Source organism: Nerophis lumbriciformis, linkage group LG08, assembly GCF_033978685.3.
Source record: "Nerophis lumbriciformis linkage group LG08, RoL_Nlum_v2.1, whole genome shotgun sequence".
NCBI classification, from domain to species: domain Eukaryota; kingdom Metazoa; phylum Chordata; class Actinopteri; order Syngnathiformes; family Syngnathidae; genus Nerophis; species Nerophis lumbriciformis.
The window spans coordinates 24,683,220-24,709,282 of record NC_084555.2 but is presented as its reverse complement, the minus strand read 5'-3'; the positions used below and the strand labels follow the sequence as shown (position 1 = coordinate 24,709,282).

General features: G+C 41.4%; 1 long non-coding RNA gene across 1 annotated transcript in view; it reads left to right on the top strand.

The window, feature by feature from the left end:
• Positions 1 to 25,235, top strand: part of LOC133611262 (uncharacterized) — a 68,203-nt gene extending 42,968 nt beyond the window's left edge. The window contains exons 2-3 of the long non-coding RNA XR_009815966.1: positions 12,745 to 12,856; positions 24,663 to 25,235. This is a non-coding gene — a long non-coding RNA (uncharacterized lncRNA). The remainder of the gene's footprint in view (positions 1 to 12,744; positions 12,857 to 24,662) is intronic.
• The last annotated feature ends 828 nt before the right edge of the window (positions 25,236 to 26,063 follow it).

Below are 26,063 nucleotides of genomic sequence, written 5' to 3'. Positions count from 1 at the left end.
GGATCTGTGATTTAATAGCAACAATTTATTTGAATCATTAGAAATTTACATCACAAAAAAACATGTTTGGATTAGTGTATAAATCATTGTTACCATATTTAAACAATAATAAGATGGTAATTTCCACACACTTCACCCCTTGCTCCTGATGGCTGCTGGTTAGCGCCTTGCATGGCAGCTCCTGCTATCAGTGTGTGGATGTGTGTGTGTGAATGGGTGAATGTGGAAATACTGTCAAAGCGCATTGAGTACATTGAATGTAGAAAAGCGCTATACAAGTATAACCCATTTATCATTTATTTATTTATTTCCCTGTAGAAAACATAGGAAAAAAAAAAAAATCTGAAAAAGATGTATTTGTGTTAAGTGTGCTGAAGATTGCTTTAAGAAGAGAAGAAGAACTAATAAGAATATTAACAAAAAAGTACACTCAAAAAGGGAGTGAGAAAAAATAACAAAGGATGCACACAAAAAGAGTGGAAAAACTGGAAACACTTACAAAAGGTTTTGAGAGGAAACAGCTAACACTACACAGCAACGCCAGGCCAGAGCCACAGGAAACGAGAAGGGTGAGTGGAGCAAAAACAGTGGAGACGAACACGACTGGAAGGGTGAACCATCAGGAATCTACTTGGGCCGAGTGAATGAAATGGAGAGCTTAACTAATCAGAAGGGAATGGCAATTAGGTGGCTCTGCCCCGTGACTCAGAAACCAAGCACTGCGACAAAAAGGAGACACTAGGAAGCAGAGCTGCCAGATAATGACAGCTCGTTTAAACGCAAACATGAAAACAAGAGACTTTAACGTCTTTTCCCATTAAGAAGCGACATACCCCAAATTAAATGTATATAAACACATTGCTGTCTCAGCAACTAAGCTACTCAATTGTGCACATTGAACCTACAAGTCATGCTCTCTTACGATAGAGTGATCGTTCTACATATATAAAAAACAAAAGTGTTTTTACGATGCCTTCAAAGACCGCTGAAGAGAGTAGAACGCCAAAATGCCCGCCAGAAAAAATAATAATATCACAAATATGTTTTATTTGTTACACAATTTTAATTTAATTAAATCTTAAAGTGCTACAGTACAAACTGATATCTAAACAATAAAAGCGTTTAAAACACATACAATACTAAGACTAAAACACTATCAGTGAAGCATAAGAAACACAAAACATGCAAAGTAGTGGGTTTTCTAAGTGAAGTGAAGTGAAGTGAATTATATTTATATAGCGCTTTTCTCTAGTGACTCAAAGTGCTTTACATAGTGAAACACAATATCTAAGTTACATTTAAACCAGTGTGGGTGGCACTGGGAGCAGGTGGGTAAAGTGTCTTGCCCAAGGACACAACGGCAGTGACTAGGATGGCAGAAGCGGGGATCGAACCTGCAACCCTCAAGTTGCTGGCACGGCCGCTCTACCAACCGAGCTATACCGCTAACAGTGTGTCTATTTATTTTATTTCAACAAAATGTATAAAAAACCTGGTCGAAAGATTTCAGTGTGTGTGTATAAGTACTTTTTGAGCACATTCAACAATACCGCGATGATAACAGTGAACACTTTGGTCATGATAACTATAATTACATCCCCGATTACGGCCAATTGGTTCTTGGCCTGATCGTGGCAAACATATTTTTGCGTAGCTAATGTACAAATTATTAAGTTATTGATTTTTGTAATAATTTCTAAAATCAAGTTTGCCAGCAACAAAAAGAAAACATAACCCAATAAATCATACATTTTATTGTTTGTACTGTGAAACATAAAAAAAATAAAAAATAAAAACATATAGCAATATTTAGTATAATGATTTTACCCACCATGAAATGTTTTTCCTATGCACATTGCTATTGTTGCATTCCTTGGATTCATTTGGATGGAGAAGGTTCATGATTCCCATAGTCCAAAACTATATTTTATCGATCGCCTCAACGTAATAGAAAATAACACAAATACTGAACTGTAATACATATAAGACATACTGTAGGAAAGGTTTAATGTAACACCTAATTTAGGCCAAAAATTCAAAGATATGCTTAAAAAGAAATCTGCATGATAGTAAAGCCACAGTATTTGAAGCCCGATGTGGTAAATGAAGATTGTCATCACAATATTAATTATTGCACTCTCCCTGTATTGTAATTTTAATGTTATCTTCGTGCAATAATACTGCCTTGTGAGTTTTTTTCAATTTTTGTATCCCTATTGTTGATATGTGCAGGAGTATTTTCTGAACCTTTATTGATTCCATTCGTGGTAAAAACTTTTATTTGAAAAAGCAAAACACAAAAAAATCCATCCGTAGGTTGTAATACAACATCAGTGGAACAATAATGGCTTTTAGCCAATCAACAGGCTGAAGAAAGTCATTTTTTGGACAAAGCATTGCAACAATACAACCATAGAACAATAATGAACAAAGAAATAAGTGTTTCCCTTAAAAAGTACAAAAAAAAAAAAACATATACAAAACAAGAAAAACCCTGTAAGTTAATACAACATCATATATAGAGGATTTAAAAAAAATTTAACCTTGAACTGTGTGTGGACAGAAGGCAAAAAACACATACAAAACTCTAAAGAAAATTAAATAAATGCATATTCAAATGCAGAGGTGCATCACAACGTGCTACATTTACCGTGTTACATTTACTTAAGTAACTTTAAAGGCCTACTGAAACCCACTACTACCGACCACGCAGTCTGATAGTTTATATATCAATGATGAAATCTTAACATTGCAACACATGCCAATACGGCCGGGTTAGCTTACTAAAGTGCAACTTTAAATTTTGCGCGAAATATCCAGCTGAAAACGTCTCGGTATGATGACGCCGGCACGTGATGTCACGGATTGTGGAGGACATTTTGGGACAGCATGGTGGCCAGCTATTAAGTCGTCTGTTTTCATCGCAAAATTCCACAGTATTCTGGACATCTGTGTTGGTGAATCTTTTGCAATTTGTTCAATGAACAATGGAGACAGCAAAGAAGAAAGCTGTAGGTGGGAAGCGGTGTATTGCGGCCGACTGCAGCAACACAAACACAGCCGGTGTTTCATTGTTTACATTCCCGGAAGATGACAGTCAAGCTTTACCATTGGCCTGTGGAGAACTGGGACAACAGAGACTCTTACTAGGAGGACTTTGAGTTGGATACCCAGACACGATACCGTGAGTACGCATGCAGCTGCGGCTTCCAAACATTTGATCGCTTGCCCATACGTGCGTGCCGCTATGTGCATGTTACGTACGTAACTTTGGGGACTTAGGGGAAATATATGTGCTGTATGAACTTTGGGGAGGTGAACGGTACTTTGGGCTGTGGGATTGAGTGTGTTGTGCAGGTGTTTGAGTTGTATTGGTGGGTTATATGGACGGGAGGGGGGAGGTGTTTGTTATGCGGTATTAATTTGTGGCATATTAAATATAAGCCTGGTTGTGTTGTGGCTAATAGAGTATATATATGTCTTGTGTTTATTTACTGTTTTAGTCATTCCCAACTGAATATCAGGTCCCACCCGCCTCTCACAGCATCTTCCCTATCTGAATCACTCCCACTGCCCTCTAGTCCTTCACTCTCACTTTCCTCATCCACGAATCTTTCATCCTCGCTCAAATTAATGGGGAAATCGTCGCTTTCTCGATCCAAATCGCTCTTGCTGCTGGTGGCCATGATTGTAAACAATGTGCAAATGTGAGGAGCTCCACAACCTGTGACGTCACGCTACTCGTCTGCTACTTCCGGTACAGGCAAGGCTTTTTTATCAGCGACCAAAAGTTGCGAACTTTATCGTCGATATTCTCTACTAAATCCTTTCAACAAAAATATGGCAATATCGCAAAATGATCAAGTATGACACATAGAATGGACCTGCTATCCCCGTTTAAATAAGAAAATCGCATATCAGTAGGCCTTTAATGATAAATTATTATTGTCAGAGTACTTGTAATGCAACATACTCTCTACTTTTACTTGACTATTTTTGAGAAGACAAAACTTTACTTTAACTGTGGTATATTGCTACATTTATTTTACATCATCATTATATATATTTCTAATATATTTATTACTTCTTGCAAAGACACATTCTCTTGGCTTGTTAGAGAAACCTCTTCCAGCGCGCACGGTCACATGACTCTGTTTCACCAATTCAGCCTTTGATGACAAAGAAGCAAGAAGGAGCACAGCTAAACCAACAGCAAAGTGTGAACTATTTTTTTGTCTGAAAAAAATAAGGATTTCGATCTCGGAAATAACGTGATCGACTGCGTCAAATGCAGGGCTGTAACTAGGATTTGACAAATACAGAGGTTAAAAATTAGTTGAACAAGAAGAACTTTGAAATACTGAAATCATGTGTATTCCAACACCATATAAATGATATTACTTTGAGCAACACAATTAATTTACAGAATAAAAAAAGCTTTTATTGAGTTATAACTATCTATCACTCATCTAACATCTTTGATAATCAGCAGAATTTTGTAACAGTCCAATTTTGTATTAATATCCTGAAGTTTAGCATGTTAAACAATTTTAACGTCATTAAAATATACATCTAAAAAACATACCAAAGTTTCAATCTCAACCAGGGTTCGAACCCACAATCTTCAGCAAGTACTAATGACGTCCGCTACGGAGCCAACGGAAATAGCAGAGCAGATTTTTCCTTCATATTTCAAATCAGTGACAGAGCACGACGTGGCCAGGAATAAGTTTGGGGTAAAATATTACATGAAGCGCCTTGTCATTCGGGCACCTGATGTCATGATCCGTTGGCCAGATCGTGTTTTGTTTAGTTAAAGACAACCTTAGTTTCAGCACCGCTGGTTTTGTGTGTTCTTGGTTACCATGGGTGCTGAGTAGTTTCACCTGCCTCTGATTAGTGTTCGGGAAGCTCACCTGCTACCGAGCACTAATCAGAGAGCTACTTATTCCTGCTTTTCGCCACACTCAGTCTGGCTGTCTTGTTTGCTTTACGAAACAAGTTACGATTGGTGATTCCTACCTTGTTTCTATGCTAAGCTTTCCCGTTAACTTTTCCATAGCTTCGCATGCTATCGGCACGCTTGTTCTATTTTTGTTTGTTTTCCTGTCTGATTTATAGAAAATAAATCATTGTCCTACCTGCACATTGCCCATGGAGTTCCCTCTGCATCCAGGCAAAAAGATCCGCGCATTAACATGCGACCCCGACGTGACACCTGACTGACACGACGACAGCATTATACTGACAGCGTTTCACATCAATTGTATTCATATGAACGCACCATTAGTTACATCAGTATGATTTCATATTAACGTTATGTTGACAGCACATGTTGGATCGGTGTTATGTATTGCTAGATGGAGTTGACGATACAGACACAAGGGGGAAGTAAAGCTCTATGATTTATTATGTATATATAAATAATATATATATAATAATCAAACAATATAAACTAAACAAGAGAATGGAGCGTGACTAATCCACGAGGGGTGTATGTGTTTGACTATGTGTGTAATTAATTGTTGTGTATTACCGTGATGTGTTGGGAGAGAGGAGGAACAAGGCAGGAAGGCAGTCCGTAGGGCAGGCAGATGATCCAGGGATGAGAGAGAGGCATCAGAGTCCGTGTCCATGCGAGGGTGTCGAGGATTGAGGGAGGCAGTCAGAATCCAGAGGGGAACGACAGGAGATCCAATGGGTAACACTCGGGAAAGCACTATGGGAGGACAACAAGGACATCAGAACACGGAGGGAAAACGCAGAGAGAAACAGAGAGAGCATAAGGCTTGCCGGCTTACGGTACACCAACGGTAATTAAGTTCCCGCAAGGATCCTTGGGGCCACTGGTCCTTATACAGGTCGCCCTCATCAGTCCCAGGTGTGCAGATTGCCGATCGCACACAGCCTTGCCGGCATGTGGGCGTGACGCGGCCAGTGCGAGAAGGGGCGTGTCTCGGCGCGCTGCCAGCAGAGACGCTGGTAGACCCAGCTGCCGGGGAAAAGCGAGTTCGAGCCCGCGCTGTGACAATCGGATCATGTTTACAGTAAAAGTGGACTTCTTTGCGTTACGTTGTTGGAGTTGTAGAGGGTCCTGTATACATATATGTGATATACAGCGAACACTATGTCCTACACAGAGTACAATAACAGTCAGTCATATCATCATCCTTTTGTCACCTAAAAAAATACAGAGGACGTGACCTCGGTGTCCTCAATGTTAGTCATGGCTAAGTGTATATGATTGTACTGTAGTAGGTTCCCTCTATATCTCTCTCTAACACACACACACACACACACACACACACACACACCCACCCACACACACACACACACACACATAAATCAGATGTCACCTACCAGTTTCTCAGTACTTTAGTAGTTTTTTTCACCGAATTCTTACTTACTCTTACTCAAGTAATTATTTGAATGACTGCTTTTTAAACTTGAGTACACATTTTGGCTACTCTACCCACCTTTGTATCATACGTGCATGAACCTTGGCGAAATGGTTGATCTCACAGCAGACCTCAAGCTCCCCCCTGTTCATACACACATACGTTTATAAAGTAAATGCAACGTATGCATACTTGTTTCTGCATGGATGAACATAAGCCGACACATTCACACAATCCAAGAGACCTGTTTACATGCCGGTACATACCGATGCACTTACACGCCATTATACAGGAGGCTTTGGGCCATAACAGAGCTGTCGTTTCTGCCCATTGACGTTTTAAAGGGCCTGGGTACTGTGCATTTTAACCATCAGTGCTGGGGATAATGATGGTGAATGTCGAAAATGTTCTATACGACTTGTTCTCATTCTGGAGGCTAGACCTCAGGCACGAGGCACATATACACAACCATTCACACTCACATTCACACCTATGCAAGTTCCAATTAGCCTAACGTGCATGTGTTTGGGATTTGGGTGGAGAAAAGCCATGCACACACAGGGAGATCGTGTCTTTGTGCGGCCCTGAAAACTGCATTAGGCACTTTACTGATTTATAAATCACTTATTTAAGCAGAAAGGTTACAATGGTGTATTACACACTTATGAAACTGCCTCATGCCTCTGGTTTGGCTTTGGAGGAAGAACCTGGGTCGTCTTTAGCATTCCGTTTGATGCTCCATGTGCAATGTCCTGCAGGCTGTATGGCAAGATCACAAGGGAAGACCACACACACGCACACGCGCGCACGCACACGCGCGCACGCACACGCGCGCGCACACACGCGCGCACGCACACACGCGCGCACGCACACACGCACGCACGCACGCACGCACACACACACATATACAACTGGTGAGCTAGCACTATGTGTTCTAACAGTTGGAGATAACTGCAACCGTTTATTGGAACTTCCACACACATCAAACCGATAGCAACATGGTTCATGTCTGATTGAAATAAACACAGCTTTCCTTGCAGACTATAGCATGAAAGACAAAAAACAACAAAGGCTATAGCTTCGCACGTGTCATATTGTGGCAGGCTTCATCGTGGCACAATAATCTACTAGACATATAAGTAACACTTTTTAATAAGTACACACTATTAAGCAGTAATAAAGCATTAGTAAATACTGAATTCATAATTTGTAAAGCATATTTTCAACACAAATTATCATTAGATGCAGTTTAAAAACATAGATATAAATGTTTAGCTTTTTATTATTAGGCTTATTTATAAAATGCTTGACATTGCATTTTTATACTTAATACATGATTGAGTCAGCATTTCTACATAAAATCTATATAAATAATGAAATATTTTCCATATTTTCTATATATATATATATATATATATATATATATATATATATATATATATATATATATATATATATATATATATACTGTATATATATATATATATATATATATATATATATATATATATATATATATATATATATATATATATATATATACATATATATATTAGTGCTGTTAAGTGATTCATTTTTAACAGATTAATCCCACTATTGTACTGTGATTAATCATGATAATCACCAATTATTTTTTTGCTTGCATAATTAAAATTTGCTTAAGAAAATACCGCAATATTTGGCTACAAATGCACATTGGTAGTCAGAATGTCATACATTAACTTTTTTTAAATGTTTTACTGAACTGCAAGTCAATGATTTGCTGAAAACTTTGTGACACTAAATATAGTAAGAATTAAGTACACATTTTGAAAGTATTTGCAATAATATATCACTCTAGGTACAGATGTACAGTATGGAATGCATACATGAATGTCAGGCGCTCGCATACCTGCGGTATTGGTGACCCCAAGATGCAGGAACCAGGAGAACGAAGAGCAGGTAAGATGATTTTAATATAATTAACATAGGAAGAGCAGTCATGCATGCAAACGGTTCTTAACATATAGACAAATCCTCGAGTATTGAAAAGCAGGCGAGGCTGTCATAAATGGAAGCCTGCTGATTAGCACCAGGTGTGGACCGGCTGACAATCAACAGCAGGTGAGGGGAAAACAGCGCTCAGCGGGGACATGCAGAAAATGGAAATCAAAATAAGAGCACTGATAGGCAATAAACACAAAACAAGGAAGCACAAACATTAATGAAGTGACAGATCATCACAATGAAAGCCTAGACTGCAAAAGATTTGCACATGCTCGAACTGCCTGCCCTGTGAGCATACTTGCCAACCTTGAGACCTTTGAATTCGGGAGATTGGGGGGTCGGGGTTGAAGTGTGGGGGCAGGGTTGAGGTGGGCGTTGTTAGGGGGGTGTGGTTTGGGGGGGCGGGGTTTGGTGGTAGCGGGGGTGTATACGGATGCAAGGGATTCTGGGTATTTGTTCTGTTGTGTTTATGTTGTGTTACGGTGTGGATGTCCTCCCGAAATGTGTTTGTCATTCTTGTTTGGTGTGGGTTCACAGTGTGGCGCATATTTGTAACAGTGTTAAAGTTGTTTATACGGCCACCCTCTATGTGACCTGTATGGCTGTTGATCAAGTATGTCTTGCAGTCGCTTTCGTATGTATGCAGAAGCCGCATACAACATGTGACTGGGCCGGCACGCTGTTTGTATGGTGGAAAAGCGGACGCGTCGCCAGGTTGTAGAGGACGCTAAAGGCAGTACCATCACGGTACGCCCTTAATATTGTTGTCCGGGAGAAATTCAGGAGAATAGTTGCCCCGGGAGATTTTCGGGAGGGGCACTGAAATTCGGGAGTCTCCCGGAAAAATCGGGAGGGTTGGCAACTATGCCTGTGAGGGTTTCTGCTCTGCCCGAGCAACAGAAGCACAGCTTTGGAACGGGGAAGAGGCTCACACCAGCACCAGTCACAGCCCGTTGAACACAGTATTGCCGCATTTTAGAGTCTCCATGACACACAAAAAAAGTCTCCAATAACATCTGAAAAAGTTGTTAGATTTGTCGCTCGTAGCTGTTTACAAAAAAGTTGCCAAGAGGATTGGAAAGTCGCCAGATTTAACGACAGAGTCGCCACGTTGACAACACTGCATGCGGTGGCTGTCCATTTAGAAAATAAATTTTTTAACTGACATATATCTGTAGTGAACACAGGTAAACTGCTGCCAGTGTTATGTGGGTGCACAGGAGGAAGGAAACATATATATATATATATATATATATATGTAATTAAATAATGCATGAGGGAATGGAGTGTGAATAAATCCAAAAGTGTATGGTGTGCGACTATGTGTGGGAATTAACTGCTGAGTGTTACCGGGAGTGTTGAGCGAGAGGCGGAAGTCCAAGAGGGGCAAGGCTGGCTCGGAGGTCCGTGAGCAGACGTGAGTTCGAGAGGAGGAGAGAGGCGTCAAAGGTCCATGTCCAGGCAGGAGGTCGAGATCCAAGAGACAGCCAGGGAAGCAGAGGGAACGCGGGGAGACGAGACACACTGCTTGTAACGTGGGAACGAAGGCAGGCTGCAGGGAGGATGATAAGGAGGACACGAGACAATTTAACACGATGGGGGAGAACACACAGAGAGAGCAAGAGTGCATAGAGTTAGATATTTGCTTACTGTACAGGAACAGATGAGTACGTTCTGGCCCGGGATACCAGGTTAGGCAGGCTTATGAAGGCAGGTCTCATCAACTTCATGTGTGCTGATTGACGGTGATTGATTGCAGTTGTTTGCTACAGCACCTGGCAGGCGCCTTGCGCACTCTCGGAGGTGCGCCCAGCGCACACATGAATGCTCACTGACGTGCGCCCGGACCATGTCGGCCAGCATAATTTGTTGTTCTCTGTTTGCTGTCCATTCATGCTAGTGACTGCATTCTCACGTTCATGTTTCGCTTTAAGATACAATTTCAAACTTGATGTGCGGCAATGATAAGAAAGTTTGTCGCTGTAAGACTGACTAATAATTAATTTACTTTTAGATCCAGCCAAATTTGCTTCTGTGCGCACACCACTGTGTACCAACATTTCTTTTATTCATTCATTTTGTGTCCTGCCTGCAGCAAAAACCATGGCGCAGCATTTTTGGGGAGGCAGAGCTTTGCAGTACACTACGCAGCGTGTGTGGCTTTTTTGTGTTTGTTCACCTTTTGACAAGTTTTGTCCATTTTGTTCACTAAATAAAAGTCCCAACAAGACAACAGACAAGCGTGGCATGATGAAGAGAATCGCTGTGGAGTTAAAAAAAAGGATGATTTGTGAGGAGTACAGTAATGGCACTCACAAGTATGCAAGAATCGTGGAAGCAGGTTTCGTGCCGTAGCAAGTTTTAAATGTAATGAGACCAGACTTTTTTGGAAAAATATGCCAACGCAGACTTATCTTACAGCCGAGGAGAAGACTGCCTCTCGTTCAGCAGCACTTCTTTCACAAACACACAACCCCTAACTCCGATCACTTCTCTCCCTCTGTCTGTCTGCTCCTTTCACGTCAGCTCCTCCTTTGCCGATGTTGATGTAAGTGGATTTTACATATTTAAATGTCTATTATTGTAGCAATATGGTTGTTAAAAAAAGGATTTTTGTCATTTCTGTGTGTGTGCGCGTGTTGGCAGAGCAGTGCATACAACAGCCTGTTGTTGTTTTTTATTACAACAGAAAGTTGATCCATCACCCCGTTGTTATGCTTGTTTCATATACACTGCTGTATAACAATTTATATTGTGCTTTAAGTGTACAAACCTTCACTAAAATAGGGACTTTTGTCGAAGCTGAAACCTATTATTCATATATACATTGTTTTTTATAGATACATTTGCTTTACTATACCAACTTTTTGTTTTTACAAACCTTGTTCAAGAACCAGCTTAGTTTAAACAATCAAGGTTCCACTGTATTCAATAATTTAGTACTTACTATTATTTATTCATTATTGTTTAATAGTGTTTCCTTATTATGAAGTGTTACCGAAATATTGTATTCACGTGTTGTTGCACTCACCCCTAGGAATGCAAAACATAATTACTTGAAACAAGCACAAAAGAGCGAAGGCAACATGTCCTGTATTGTTTTTCCTCATGTTTGTTGGTTGGTTAGTTTGCAAAATTAAACAATACATTAAATTGCACCACTGATTTACAAGACAGTTTGTGCAGCAAAAAAAAACATTAACTTAAGATGCACATCAAAATAAAAAAATATTATTGTCCAATACATAAATGTATTCTGGGAAATTCTGAGCCCCATTCTGCCCTTCGGACTAGTTGGTTGATCTAAATATTATCCTGACAGTTTATCTTGTGGTGAGGTGTGATAAGACTAATTGCCCCCCCCCCCCCCCCCCCCCCGATCTGCTCGCAATGGCAGATATTAGACAAGTTCAATAGTCACAATGAAAAATGCTGATGCCTGAAATCCACATTTAGAACGTCTGAGCGTCCATAATTGTCACTTAGAATGAAACGATAGCCAAGATGACTAAAGCGCAACAAACTAATAATGGCAACCAGCATAGCTCAAAGTGAGATGGACGATGCAGTAAATACACACATGCTTATATGATGAATTTGATAAAAGTCACTTGTCTTGTAAGTGCCATTTCTAGAAGAAAAAGTGCCCCATGCATGCGTTGTTTTCAGCTGTACAAACCGTTCGAATTGCAACACGGATGACAGTTTCATCAGAGTTCCTCAAAAGGTAATCAAGAAGGGCGGAAGGGCACAAAATTTTACAAAACGACGACGAAAAAAGAAGCACTCCAGTCCAAGGGAGCAGAGTGGAAGAATGCATGAGTTTGCAGTGATCACTTTGTTAAAGGTTTGTTTGATATACTCATAATGTTTATTATTTCCCATTTAAGTATTTTCTTGATATTATTTGTGTTTCTTAAAACATATTTTTGCTACAAGTGTTTTTTTGCAAAGCACCAACTCCGCAAAAGAAAACAAATGTGAGCAAAACCCAAAAGAGTTAAGCTTTTACCAAAGGCATCAATCATAAATGAAGCTTTCAGCACATACACAATGTTGACATCTATATTTTGATAAAGACAGAGAAAAAAGCGCGGACTTGTCAACAGTGCGTGCAACAACAACAACAAACTTGTTAGTACACGTGAAAATAAATCATGAAATGCAACCTCACCCATTCAAAAAAACGATACATATTTTTTCCGGGAGCATCTTGATACTTAGTACCTTGACCCAGTCACACACAAATGCTTCGACATGTCTTGGAATGCGACCAACGGATACGCCACGATATCACTTGACTTTTTTTTTTTTGATAAAGTAAATGGATCTTTTTTTTTCTCGTATTTGCTTTTTGCAGGAAGATCTAGGCCCCTTCCGTACTCAGATTGTAACAAGTGCGGGGCGGCATGATGAGCGGATTGTTGTTCCGACGATGATGCAGGAACTCCGAAGACAGCGTAGCGTGCAAGGTAGGACAATGATTTATTTGCATAAATCATACAAAATACTAAATGAACAAAACAAGCAAAACACAAGGAGAGCGAGAGCGTGCCGACTGCACACAGGAAGCTAACGGGATAGCTATACACAGGGAACGCATAAGGCAAGGCTTAATCGGGACACACAAGGAACAGCGTTAGCAGTTGCGTAAAGCAAACAAAAGCACCAGACTGAGTGACGGGAAAAGGTAGGACTAAATAGCTCTCTGATTAGTGCTCGGGAACAGGCATACTTGCCAACCTTGAGACCTCCGATTTCGGGAGGTGGGGTGGGGGGGGCGTGGTTGGGGGTGTGGTTAAGAGGGGAGGAGTATATTTACAGCTAGAATTCACCAAGTCAAGTATTTCATATATATATATATACGTATATATATATATATATATATATATATATATATAAGAAATACTTGACTTTCAGTGAATTCTATCAATCAATCAATCAATGTTTATTTATATAGCCCTAAATCACAAGTGTCTCAAAGGGCTGCACAAGCCACAATGACATCCTCGGTACAAAGCCCACATAAGGGCAAGGAAAAACTCACCCCAGTGGGACGTTGATGTGAATGACTATGAGAAACCTTGGAGAGGACCGCATATGTGGGTAACCCCCCCCCCTCTAGGGGAGACCGAAAGCAATGGATGTCGAGTGGGTCTGACATAATATTGTGAGAGTCCAGTCCATAGTGGATCCAACATAATAGTAAGAGTCCAGTCCATAGTGGGGCCAGCAGGACACCATCCCGAGCGGAGACGGGTCAGCAGGGCAGAGATGTTCTCAGCCGATGCACAGGCGAGCGGTCCACCCCGGGTCCCGACTCTGGACAGCCAGCACTTCATCCATGGCCACCGGACCTGTGCCCCCCCCACAAGGAAAAGGGGAGCAGAGGAGAAAAGAAAAGAAACGGCAGATCAACTGGTCTAACAGGGGGGTCTATTTAAAGGCTAGAGTATACAAATGAGTTTTAAGATGGGACTTAAATGCTTCTACTGAGGTAGCATCTCTAATTGTTACCGGGAGGGCATTCCATAGTACTGGAGCCCGAATAGAAAACGCTCTATAGCCCGCAGACTTTTTTTGGGCTCTGGAAATCACTAATAAGCCGGAGTTCTTTGAACGCAAATTTCTTGCTGGGACATATGGTACAATGCAATCGACAAGATAGGACGGAGCTAGACCGTGTAGTATTTTATACGTAAGTAGTAAAACCTTAAAGTCACATCTTAAGTGCACAGGAAGCCAGTGCAGGTGAGCCAGTATAGGCGTAATATGATCAAACTTTCTTGTTCTTGTCAAAAGTCTAGCAGCCGCATTTTGTACCAATTGTAATCTTTTGATGCTAGACATAGGGAGACCCGAAAATAATACGTTACAGTAGTCGAGACGAGACGTAACGAACGCATGAATAATGATCTCAGCGTCGCTAGTGGATAAAATAGAACGAATTTTAGCGATATTACGGAGATGAAAGAAGGCCGTTTTAGTAACACTCTTAATGTGTGACTCAAAGGAGAGAGTTGGGTCGAAAATAATACCCAGATTCTTTACTGATTCGCCTTGTGTAATTGTTTGGTTGTCAAATGTTAAGGTGGTATTATTAAATAAATGTCGGTGTTTAGCAGGACCGATAATCAGCATCTCCGTTTTCTTGGCGTTGAGTTGCAAGAAGTTAGCGGACATCCATTGTTTAATTTCATTAAGACACGCCTCCAGCTGACTACAATCCGGCGTGTTGGTCAGCTTTAGGGGCATGTAGAGTTGGGTGTCATCAGCATAACAATGAAAGCTAACACCGTATTTGCGTATGATGTCGCCTAGCGGCAGCATGTAAATACTAAAGAGTGCAGGGCCAAGAACCGAACCCTGAGGAACTCCGCACGTTACCTTAACATAGTCCGAGGTCACATTATTATGGGAGACGCATTGCATCCTGTCAGTAAGATAAGAGTTAAACCACGACAAAGCTAAGTCTGACATACCAATACGTGTTTTGATACGCTCTAATAAAATATTATGATCGACGGTATCGAAAGCAGCGCTAAGATCAAGAAGAATTCTAGCTATATATATATATATATATATATATATATATATATATATATATATATATATATATATATATATATATATATATATATATAAATAAGAGAAATACTTGAATTTCAGTGTTCATTTATTTACACATTTACACACACATAACACTCATCTACTCATTGTTGAGTTAAGGGTTGAATTGTCCATCCTTGTTCTATTCTCTGTCACTATTTTTCTAACCATGCTGAACACCCTCTCTGATGATGCATTCTGCTTCATCTCCTTGTTGTGTGCGCAGTTGTGCACTGCACTCTCTAAAAGCCCTAGATGTTATTGTCACATGTGCATGTACAGTAGATGGCAGTATTGTCCTGTTTAAGAGTGTCACAACATTGCGGTTTACGGCAGACGAACTGCTTTACGGTAGACAAAAACGTGACTGCTGTTGTTGTGTGTTGTTACTGCGCTGGGAGGACGTTAATGAAACTGCCTAACAATAAACCCACATAAGAAACCAAGAACTCGCCCTCGATCATTCTACAGTTATAACATGATTGGGCAGGCACGCTGTTTATATTGTGGGAAAGCGGATGTGAAAACAGGCTGTCGACACGTCATTTAGGTCCGCCTGAACTTCGGGAGATTTTCGGGAGAAAATTTGTCCCGGGAGGTTTTCGGGAGAGGCGCTGAATTTCGGGAGTCTCCCGGAAAATCCGGGAGGGTTGGCAAGTATGGGAACAGGTGATCGTCCCGAACACAAATCAGAGGCAGGTGAAAACGATAAATAACCATGGCAACCAAAGAGACACAAAACAGGGGTGCTGAAACAGAACTAAGCCAACAAGAGACATAAAACGTAAACAAACTATGATCCGGGCAACGGATCATAACACAGATAGTTTGTGCGCTGTTTGTTGCACAACAGCCATCTTGGCTTGGTTGATCACCGCTGTTATTCACTTCCGGGATGAAGTCAAATGACGGAATACAAGCAATAGAAAAGGGTGCAATTCCACCTTTGTTTCATGTTTCTTCCCGTTTGCATGTGCAATCGCTTCTACTCTGACTTCATAGATCATTCCCAGTCTTATCGTGTCATGTATTATCAAGAACTTGCCAGGAGCAATCGCTTGACTCTTCCATGTTGTGCATTAAATCGTACCATGCCCTGGCCCACTTATGACAAACCTCAGTATTTTGTGACAAAATACTGCCTCTCACAGGTCAGTCCAGGTACTCAAACTTCTGAGACGAAACTTTAGATTTTGATATTAGGTGTCTGGTAATCACAGCAGGATATTTTTCAACATAAATAGTAAACAATACAAATACAATAAATAGCAAGTATGTACATTGCATCCTTTATTTATTTTTTTACGTTATTTCACAAGGTTCAAGCTTAGGCAGCATTATACTAATAATATATACAACAAATATATCTTAGAAATGTATCTTTTTGGTTTTGGTGAGAAGTTTCACAATAACTCTAATACAGTGGTTCTTAACCTGGGTTCGATCAAACCCTAAGGGTTCGGTGAGTCGGGCTCAGGGGTTCGGCGGAGGTCAAGACACACCCGACTCATAAATAAAAACTTCTCCCTATCGGCGTATTACGGATGCGGCAACAGCAGAAGTCAGACTGATTGGCAGGTGTGTATTTTGTTGTGGGTTTTTGCACTGTGTTGGTTTTGTTGTTTGAACAAGGTGAAGTTCATGTACGGTTCATTTTGTGCACCAGTAAAAAAACATGGTAACACTTTAGTATGGGGAACATATTCACCATTAATGAGTTGTTTATTAACATGCAAATTAGTAACATATTGGCTCTTAAGTAGTCTTTATTAAGTATTTATTAATGGCCTTATTATAACCCTAACCCTCTAACCCTAACCCTAACCAAATAACTCTAAATTTGTTACTTAGAATATGCCCCCCATACTAAAGTGTTACCAAAAACATAACTTTGTCTTGAATTTGAAAAAAAACACAACATTTTATTTTTCACTAAAGGAGGGTTCGGTGAATGCGCATATGAAACTGGTGGGGTTCGGTACCTCCAACAAGGTTAAGAACCACTGCTCTAATATATGCCCGGTTAGATAACAAAACAGATTTCGAGGGAATTTAAGTATTGAGTATTTTTTATTCTTAAATGTATATGGATTAAAGAAAAGGCTCCAGTAAAAAGGGCAATTTTCTCATGCAGGGCAGGGTGGAGCACCACATAGGCATTTTACTTGCCTAAGTAGGAGCTGCTGTTTGGATGAACAAGAGTCTAAGCATCTTTGCAGTTAAGTCGGGAACGTCCACGTGTGAACAATAGCGTCTATGAGCAGAGGTAATTACACTGGCCGATGTCAGTGTTGGACTGGTGTTTATTATTTTCATGATATTAGGTCATTTCCTTTCCAGCACGCTTACTTTTTTAGTTTCCATTAGCTGTGTGCTTCCATTGTCTGTCGTCAAGCGCTGGCACCGACACTTGTCCCGAACTGGTAACCAGGACACACCTCTACCTGGTTGCCAATTAGACTGTTTCTTTATATGTCAGCCCCGTCAATTGCATTGTCTTCAGTTTGCTTTGCCCTTAGCTCCTTCAAGCGGCATAACCTTCCTATTCAGCCTGCACGATTAATCTTAGACTTAGACTTAGACTTTGAATTCCTTTTATTGTGATTCAAATTTGAACTTTACAGTACAGAAAATAACACAATTTTGTTGCATTAGCTCATGGTAGTGCAGGATAAAAGAGCAATAACGTGCAGATATAAATAAGACTACTGTACAGATAAATATATTGCATTTTTGCATATGCATCCACGTTTATGGATGTATGTTATATTGTCTTTATATTCTAGCGAGTTAATCCATTTTTTGGGGGGAATTGAGGGGATAAATATGATGCGATCAAGAGTCTTATGGCCTGAGGGAAGAAGCTGTTACAGCACCTGGAGATTCTGCTATGGAGACTGGGGAAACTCTTTCTAGAGTCCAGCAGTGAAAACAGTCCTTGGTGGGGGTGGGAGGAGTCTCTGCAGATTTTCTGAGCTCTGGTCAGGCAGTGGCTTTTTGCGATCTCCTGGATAGGAGGAAGAGAAGTCCATTGACATCAAATCAACATCAATATTTTAATTAGTGCAATTACATAACTGCAAGAGGCGGAGGTTCTCCGGCATTTAAGTGACAGACATGTTCGCCAATCAAATTTATTTTTTTGTTTCTCGCTTCAAACAGGGAGAAAGAGGTCTCGCTCTGTGCATGGTTCTCAGCACCTGAACACGTTTATTTAACAGTACAATTAACTGATGCAATGAACCCTTTTTTCAGTCATTGACAATCTTTGTCTCGGTGGCTGGAGACAAGAGCGGGCTGCCATATTTACACACAGGACGCACAAACAGACAGCCTACCTATTTGCGATTAGCCGCAAAATAACAAAAAATACGAGGAAACAATATGACTACAAGGCCAAATGTCCAGTTGTGTTAATATTTCAGCTTTAAATCGGATGGGCAATATCAGAATCAGAATCAGATTTAGAAATACTTTATTAATCCCTGAGGGGAAATTAAGATTTTCAGCACAATCCCATTCAAGATCAGACAAACATTACAGGGAGACAGAACAGGATCGCTGACGGGTCTGCTAACTTCCGCCACCCCTTACAAAAAAGGTGAGAAACAGGTAAACGCTTGGGGGGGAAGAAAAACAAATTCAGTCTAAGCCTGTGCCCTGGAGAGGGGGTCCAGACTGAGGCCAAGGGAATAAAAAACTCATAGCCATAGCACACATAAGCATGTGTGTAAGAGGGACACATCAAACACCAAAGAACACAAAGATTGATTGAATTATTTATTTTAAACCTGCACAGTACAACAACACACTTTTTTTTTTAAACATTTTGGCAGGGACATTTATGCAAGGCTTGAAAAGGGGTTGGATGAAGCAGATGCTTATAATATCCCAACCCCTCTCACTCAAAGGACATTAAAGACATTAAAAGAGCAGAGCTGATGCAACCAGCCACTTCTACACATATTCACAAAAGTAAAACAACATCAAAAAAACAAAAACAAAACATATACACTGTGGTGGCATCTGCGGTGTTCCACGCCATCGTCTGCTGGGGTGGGGGGAGCATGGCCAGAGACAGGAGCAGACCCAACAAAGCAACCAAGAGAGCCGACTCCACCCTCGGCCACCCACTAACTCTCGGCCAGTGTCCAGTCTGCATGGATGAGCGGATGGGTCTAGGGAGGCCGAGGTGTCCGATACCAGCTCATTCAGTCAGCTTCGCAGCCCTGTCTCTTCATCCGCATCTCCTCCAGTCTCTCCAAACGGACTCTGGTGTGGCAGAAACCCAGCAGCTGGTCTCCATGACCAAAAGGCTCCCGGGAGGCAGATTCAGATGTTCACAAAAAAGCACCTCAGAAGTCACAACATTTCCACCCCTTGTCACACAGTACCCGGACCAAAAGGCAAAAAAACCCAAAAAAACACATGAAAACAAGAGGGAAACATCAGGAACACAAAAGGATGATACAAGAGCACAGAGCTCCAGCGCCATCTTGGAAAAAAATTAAAATTAAAAAATTAAAATATGAGCCCATCAACACGGACGGACGAGCATGAATGCTGTGATCAAATGATGGCAATGTACAAAAGACAACTTCCGAGCTCGCTAATCCAACTGGGAAACAATTTAGTTACATTTTTGTTTACAGAAATGAGTCCATTCTATTTTTGTTTGTTAGTTTATTAAGGATAACAAAGTTATTTAACTTCCAATTACAGTAGAATGGTAAACGGATCAAAAGTCCGCTTACAATGGAGCTTATTGGAGCCGCTCCATTCTGCCTATAAAGCCCTTAAAAAAACATCCCAAAAAAGTGCAGTTCCCCTTTAAGATATTCAGTCATTTCTGTTCAGTGTCACATGTTCCTCCTATCTTTAATCAGCCATTGGCAGATTTTTCTTTCGTCTGTTTTTGGCTTAGTGCCACCTATCAGCAAACCGACCCCCTGAGAGAACCACGCACACAAGAGCACAACACACTGCAGGCTGAAATGCTTTGCCAAATGATGGGTCTTAGGACGCAGTGACTGTGACCTTGGCTGCACTTTGAGTGCCTGACTCCAGCTGGGCTACCATTAGACAGCTTCACAACAGACACCGCCCACTGCAGCGGACCAGGGGCTGGAATCTATACATGCACACACTCAGAGACACACACAAGCCCACAGCCACAATAATACACAATTAGCCAGACTAGATCCACACACAGTTAGTATGTATATCTCACCATGTGTATGTGCAACACTGCAAGACTGGAAATGATGAATTCATTATTACAATTATTCAAGGTGATATTGAAATATATTAAAGGTGATATTGTGAAAAGTAACAACCTGCAAGTAATATAGCATCCCGACAGAAGTTTGATGCTCTTTTTAAACTGCCCTCTTTAAAACCATATTTTGCCATTTTGTTTACACATTATCTGCGTTCTCTGTTAATTATCCCAGCAAAACCAGCAGTGATAATTATGACCATTTCTTTTAGATTAGATTTTTTATTTTTAAATTTGTGACTTTGTTGTTGTTGGGATGAGAATCAGCATCTCCAAGTCCAAGTCCATGGTTCTCGCCCGGAAAAGGGTGGAGTGCCATCTCCGGGTTGGGGAGGAGACCCTGCCCCAAGTGGAGGAGTTCAAGTACCTAGGAGTCTTGGCCACGAGTGAGGGAAAAGTGGATCGTGAGATCGACAGGCGGATCGGTGCGGCATCTTCAGTAATGCGGACGCTGTATCGATCCGTTGTGGTGAAGAAGGAGCTGAGCCGGAAGGCAAAGCTCTCAATTTACCGGCCGATCTACGTTCCCATCCTCACCTATGGTCATGAGCTTTGGGTTATGACCGAAAGGACAAGATCACGGGTACAGGCGGCCGAAATGAGTTTCTTCCGCCGGGTGGCGGGGCTCTCCCTTAGAGATAGGGTGAGAAGCTCTGCCATCCGGGGGGAGCTCAAAGTAAAGCCACTGCTCCTCCACATCGAGAGGAGCCAGATGAGGTGGTTCGGGCATCTGGTCAGGATGCCACCCAAACGCCTCCCTCGGGAGGTGTTTAGGGCACGTCCAACCGGTAGGAGGCCACGGGGAAGACCCAGGACATGTTGGGAAGACTATGTCTCCCGGCTGGCCTGGGAACGCCTCGGGATCCCCCGGGAGGAGCTGGACGAAGTGGCTGGGGAGAGGAAAGTCTGGGCTTCCCTGCTTAGGCTGCTTCCCCCGCGACCCGACCTCGGATAAGCGGAAGAAGATGGATGGATGGATGGATGGACTTTGTTGTCTCAGAGTAAAGCCGCTGCTCCTCCACATTGAAAAAAGCCAGATCAGGTGGTTCTGGCATCTCCTCGGGATGTCCCCCAAACGCCTCCTTGGGGAAGTGTTTAGGCCACATTCGAACGGTAGGAGGCCAAAGGGAAGACCCAGGACATGTTGGGGGGGACTATGTCTCCCAACTGGCTTGGGAACGCCTCGAGTTCCCCCGGGAGGAGCTGGACAAAGTAGTTGGAGAGAGGGAAGTCTGGGCGTCTCTGCTTTGGTTACTTTACCCACTACCCAACCTTGGATAAGCGGAAGAAGATGGACGGATGGATGCATGTTCTGTTAGAAGTATGGCGAACAACAACCATGAAAGCAAGTTTTAAAATACCACGTTTATTAGTAGGGCTCCAGCTATTGATTCATTTATTCATAGAGTAATGTACATGAAAGTTTTTTCACAAGACACTGAAAATGTTTTTTGTTTGAAAGTTTGTGTTTAGTGCAACCGGCTTCTGTAGCCGGTCAGTGTACAATGCTGTGCAATAGAACAACGCCAGCAGTCATAACTCAACTTCCACAGAGTTTGAAGAATATATGCCTGTAAGTAGTTGAACATGCTGTTTCATGTCAAGTTTGTTCTTTCAAAATCTCATTTTACGGATGTTTGCAATAGTTTATAAAAGATCGCGATTGAGATGCTAATTTGTGTTAGCCTGTCAATGGCAATATCCATTGTATGTTAGCATCAGGCTGGCTGGATAGCTACTGGCTTTTTTGCTGTGTGGTTTTGGTTGCTTCTTTTTGGTCATGCCAGACTGTGTTGGCAATTTGACACGATTTATACATATTTTTTGGCATTTCATGTGAATTGATGTGCATTCTTTTGTGTGCTTGGTTTTGCAGTAATTGAGGCAATCAATAAACAACTTCAACGTAGACGTTTTTTTTGTTCCTAAATGGAAGGACTGTTTACTGTCAAACTGAATGCCTGCACTCAGGGACTGCAGAATAAGTACCATATTTTTCGGACTATAAGTCGCTCCGGAGTATACGTCGCACCGGCCGAAAATGCACAATAAAGACGGAAAAAAACATATATACGTCGCACTGGAGTATAAGTCGCATTTTTGGGGGAAATTTATTTGATAAAACCCAACACCAAGAATAGACATTTGAAAGGTAATTTAAAATAAATAAAGAATAGTGAACAACAGGCTGAATAAGTGTACCTTATATGAGGCATAAATAACCAACTGAGAACGTGCCTGGTATGTTTACGTAACATATTATGGTAAGAGTCATTCAAATAACTATAACATATAGAACTTGCTATACATTTACCAAACAATCTGTCTCTCCTGATCGCTAAATCCGATGAAATCTACTTCTTCGTTGTCGCTCCTGGTATGCGCCGCTCCCTTTCTTTCTGCTGCTCGATCGTCGTTTTCTGCTACATATTTCACTACGTCCGGCTTGTAATCTGCAGTATATGATTTCCTTTTCGGTGCCATTTTAGTTCAGCCCTTCTCAGTTTTTATAAGTTACCGCCAATGTTGATGTGATCCATTTTAATAGCTCCAGCAGTAGCTTATAGCATATAGCAGTTAGCATTCCATGACCCACAATGCACTTCTGCCATGACCCTCCCCCGTCGAATTCTTATTGGTTGGCGTGTGAGTGACGAGTGCGGACATTTTCTTCGTCGCTCACACGAATTAGATAAATAATATTATTTTATATTTTACTGTAATGTGTTAATAATTTCACACATAAGTCGCTCCGGAGTATATGTCGCACCCACGGCCAAACTATGAAAAAAATGTCGACTTATAGTCCGAAAAATACGGTAATCCATTGATTAGTTTGTTCGATTAATCAAGTAATCCTTTAAACACACTTAATAGCTTCAATGCATTAGGAGAAAAAGTTGAAATACGCAATTATTTTTTTGTTTGCCATAACCTTCATTCTTGTTTTCTAATTAATGCACGTTAACATTGAAATTGTACTTTAAACATGTTTGCATTGATAAAAATGTGAAAAAAAGTCACACACCACTCCTCTCTTGTGTGCTGTATTGCAGCGGCCCAGAGGAAACTCTGTCCGCATATTTAAAGTTCTGGGCACTCCTTGTTGTCCAAATGTTATAAATTTGTATTAGTTAGGGAGGAAATACAAAAAGTCGATCACAGGCTAGACTTCTATGGGAGGCGGGGGGTTCTCAGTCTGGGGCCTGGAAAAAATAAATAAAAATGATAGCCACGATAACCGAAAGGCGTGGGGGTATGTGTGCATATGTGGCAGTCGATGGTCCATGGTGTGTGCGTGTAATGTCTGTAGGCCTGGAGTCGCTCTGCAGGAACGGCGAACAGAGTTCAACTCCTCAGGTGTTGTTGACAGGGAAGGAGTTAGTTGCGTCTCTGTTGCATTGTCTTCTAGGGCAGGGATTCTCAATTTGTGACACGTGTACCACTATTAGTATGCAGGCTCCATCTAGTGGTACGTCAAAGTAGATTAAAAGTACAGTGTTATATTTTCCTACATTCAACACTGTGTTACTGTTCAAACTGCATGTAATTTTACAGTGGCCAAATATCTAAATATACTTGTTAAATAAAACCTCTTCCTTGTTTTAATGAATAATTAGGCTTACTACGCTACTGTGTTTTAATGTTGGTCAATATGGAGGTACTTGGACAACAACGTTTTTTTATGAGATAGTGCTTTGGGAAAAATGTTTGACAACTAGTGCTCTAGGGGAATCTCGAAGAAACAACCTTGCCAGGTCGCGTACAGCTACGGAAAACAATCCAGATTATGATGTTTGTGTTAAGCGACCGAAAAAACAACAACTTTTTTCTGAAGATATAGAAGTATGTAAACAAAGTGTGATGTGTGTTTTCACTAAACAAAGTTGTGGAGGGGCGCGTGGTCTGCGGGCCTGCCGTGGAGCGGGGTGTGTAAGGACCAGATTCGAAGACAGCGGCAGGTGAGTAGATTGCCCAGCTGGGGCGTGTTATCTAATCACCTGTCGCCCTTATTAGCAGCAGCCGGCACAAGACACGTGGTTGGAGTTGGGAGTTGGAGCAGAGCAAGACACATGCAGGAGGGCGGAGCAAGAGGAAGCAGAGACACGCCGGACTGAAAAGTCCTAGAATATATATTGCTCAAAAGCAACCGAGACTTGTGTGTGGCAATAAAAGACTTTGTTCAAACCTGACCACTGGGCTCCCAGAAGATCTGTCGGCACCAGGAGAACCCACCATAGAGAGAGACTTCCACAAAAGTAAAATAGCATCAAAGAAGATGTCACATATTTGTAAAATTATCCAAAACTTGTTCATGTCAATGCATATAAAGGTTTTTAAAATGATTTAAATTGATGTCAAATGAACTGCAGTACCTGTTATCATTACAGCAGACAACTGCAGTGATCGACTGGCATTCTGCTCCCACTGACGGAAACCAAGGAGGGCTCATTTTTGCTGTCTTCTGTCTGCAGCAGAGCTACTGAGGCACAACGTTGGCATGCAACAGCCAGCATCTCACAGCATGCTACCGCTTCTCTCCCACTCTGTGTAAGCCGCTCAACTCCGACACCACAACCATCATTAAAGTGTTCCAGCTGATCACACGCTTTAATTGGACCATACCACTGACCTGGGCAAAACTAGGGCCTCGTTAGCTTAGCTGCAGAACAAAGTCGACAGACAAACAAACAAGCAAACAAATGAGAATGAAACTTAGATGTTGACTTGGAGCATGTAGCATCCATCAAGCAGAACAATTGGACCGTTTTGTGGTGGGCTATACTATATATTGTCTAAACAAATTCATTGTATACAATGTCCTTCCTCTAATCCACTATGTCACCTCAATGGTTATATATCAGTGATGTGCGGTGAGGTTCATGGCTGGTGAGGCACTGACTTCATCACAATGAGATTTACAAACATATGAACCCTAAAGAGTATCTCATTCACCATTTGATTGGCAGCAGTTAACAGGTTATGTTTAAAAGCTCATACCAGCATTCTTCCCTGCTTGGCACTCAGCATCAAGGGTTGGAATTGGGGGTTAAATCACCAAAAATGATTCCCGGGCGCGGTGCCGCTGCTGCCCACTGCTCCCCTCACCTCCCAGGGGGTGATCAAGAGGATGGGTCAAATGCAGACGACAAATTTCACCACACCTAGTGTGTGTGACAATCATTGGTACTTTAACTTAACTTTAACTTTACACATACAAACTGTAGCACACAAAAAAGCACATTTAATAAAAAAAACGTTATTGTGGTCTTACCTTTACTTATAAATGAAGTCCATGCGCTGCTCCTTTTGAACAAAAGCATCGATAACTTGTTTATACAAGTCTTCCTTATCTTTCTTCAGTTTTAAAAGTCTCTCTGTCTCGATGGAGATCTTCCTTTAAGTATTACCTCCTGCTTCGATTGAAAGTCCAGTTTAGAAAACTGTTTTATTTTAGATATGTAATCCTCCATGTTAATAGTCCAGGCAAGAGGAAAAAATAAACGATCGCTGCTAACTGTTGCTGCTTGTTGTCACTTCTTCTGCAGCCGAGTAGTCGCAAGAATGATCTCTGGGATCACTACCGCCCTCTACCACCAGGAGGCGGGATTACTGCGAGCCTCAGCCAGTGCGTCTTTTGCAGCCGTTTTATGATTGCTCAGCACAAGAAATACGTTACACACATACAGTTGTTGACAAAATACACTGTACATTATATACCTCAGCTAACTAAACTATGGAAATGTATAATATAATTCATATAGCAATACGGTCTCACTGCACAGCAGGCC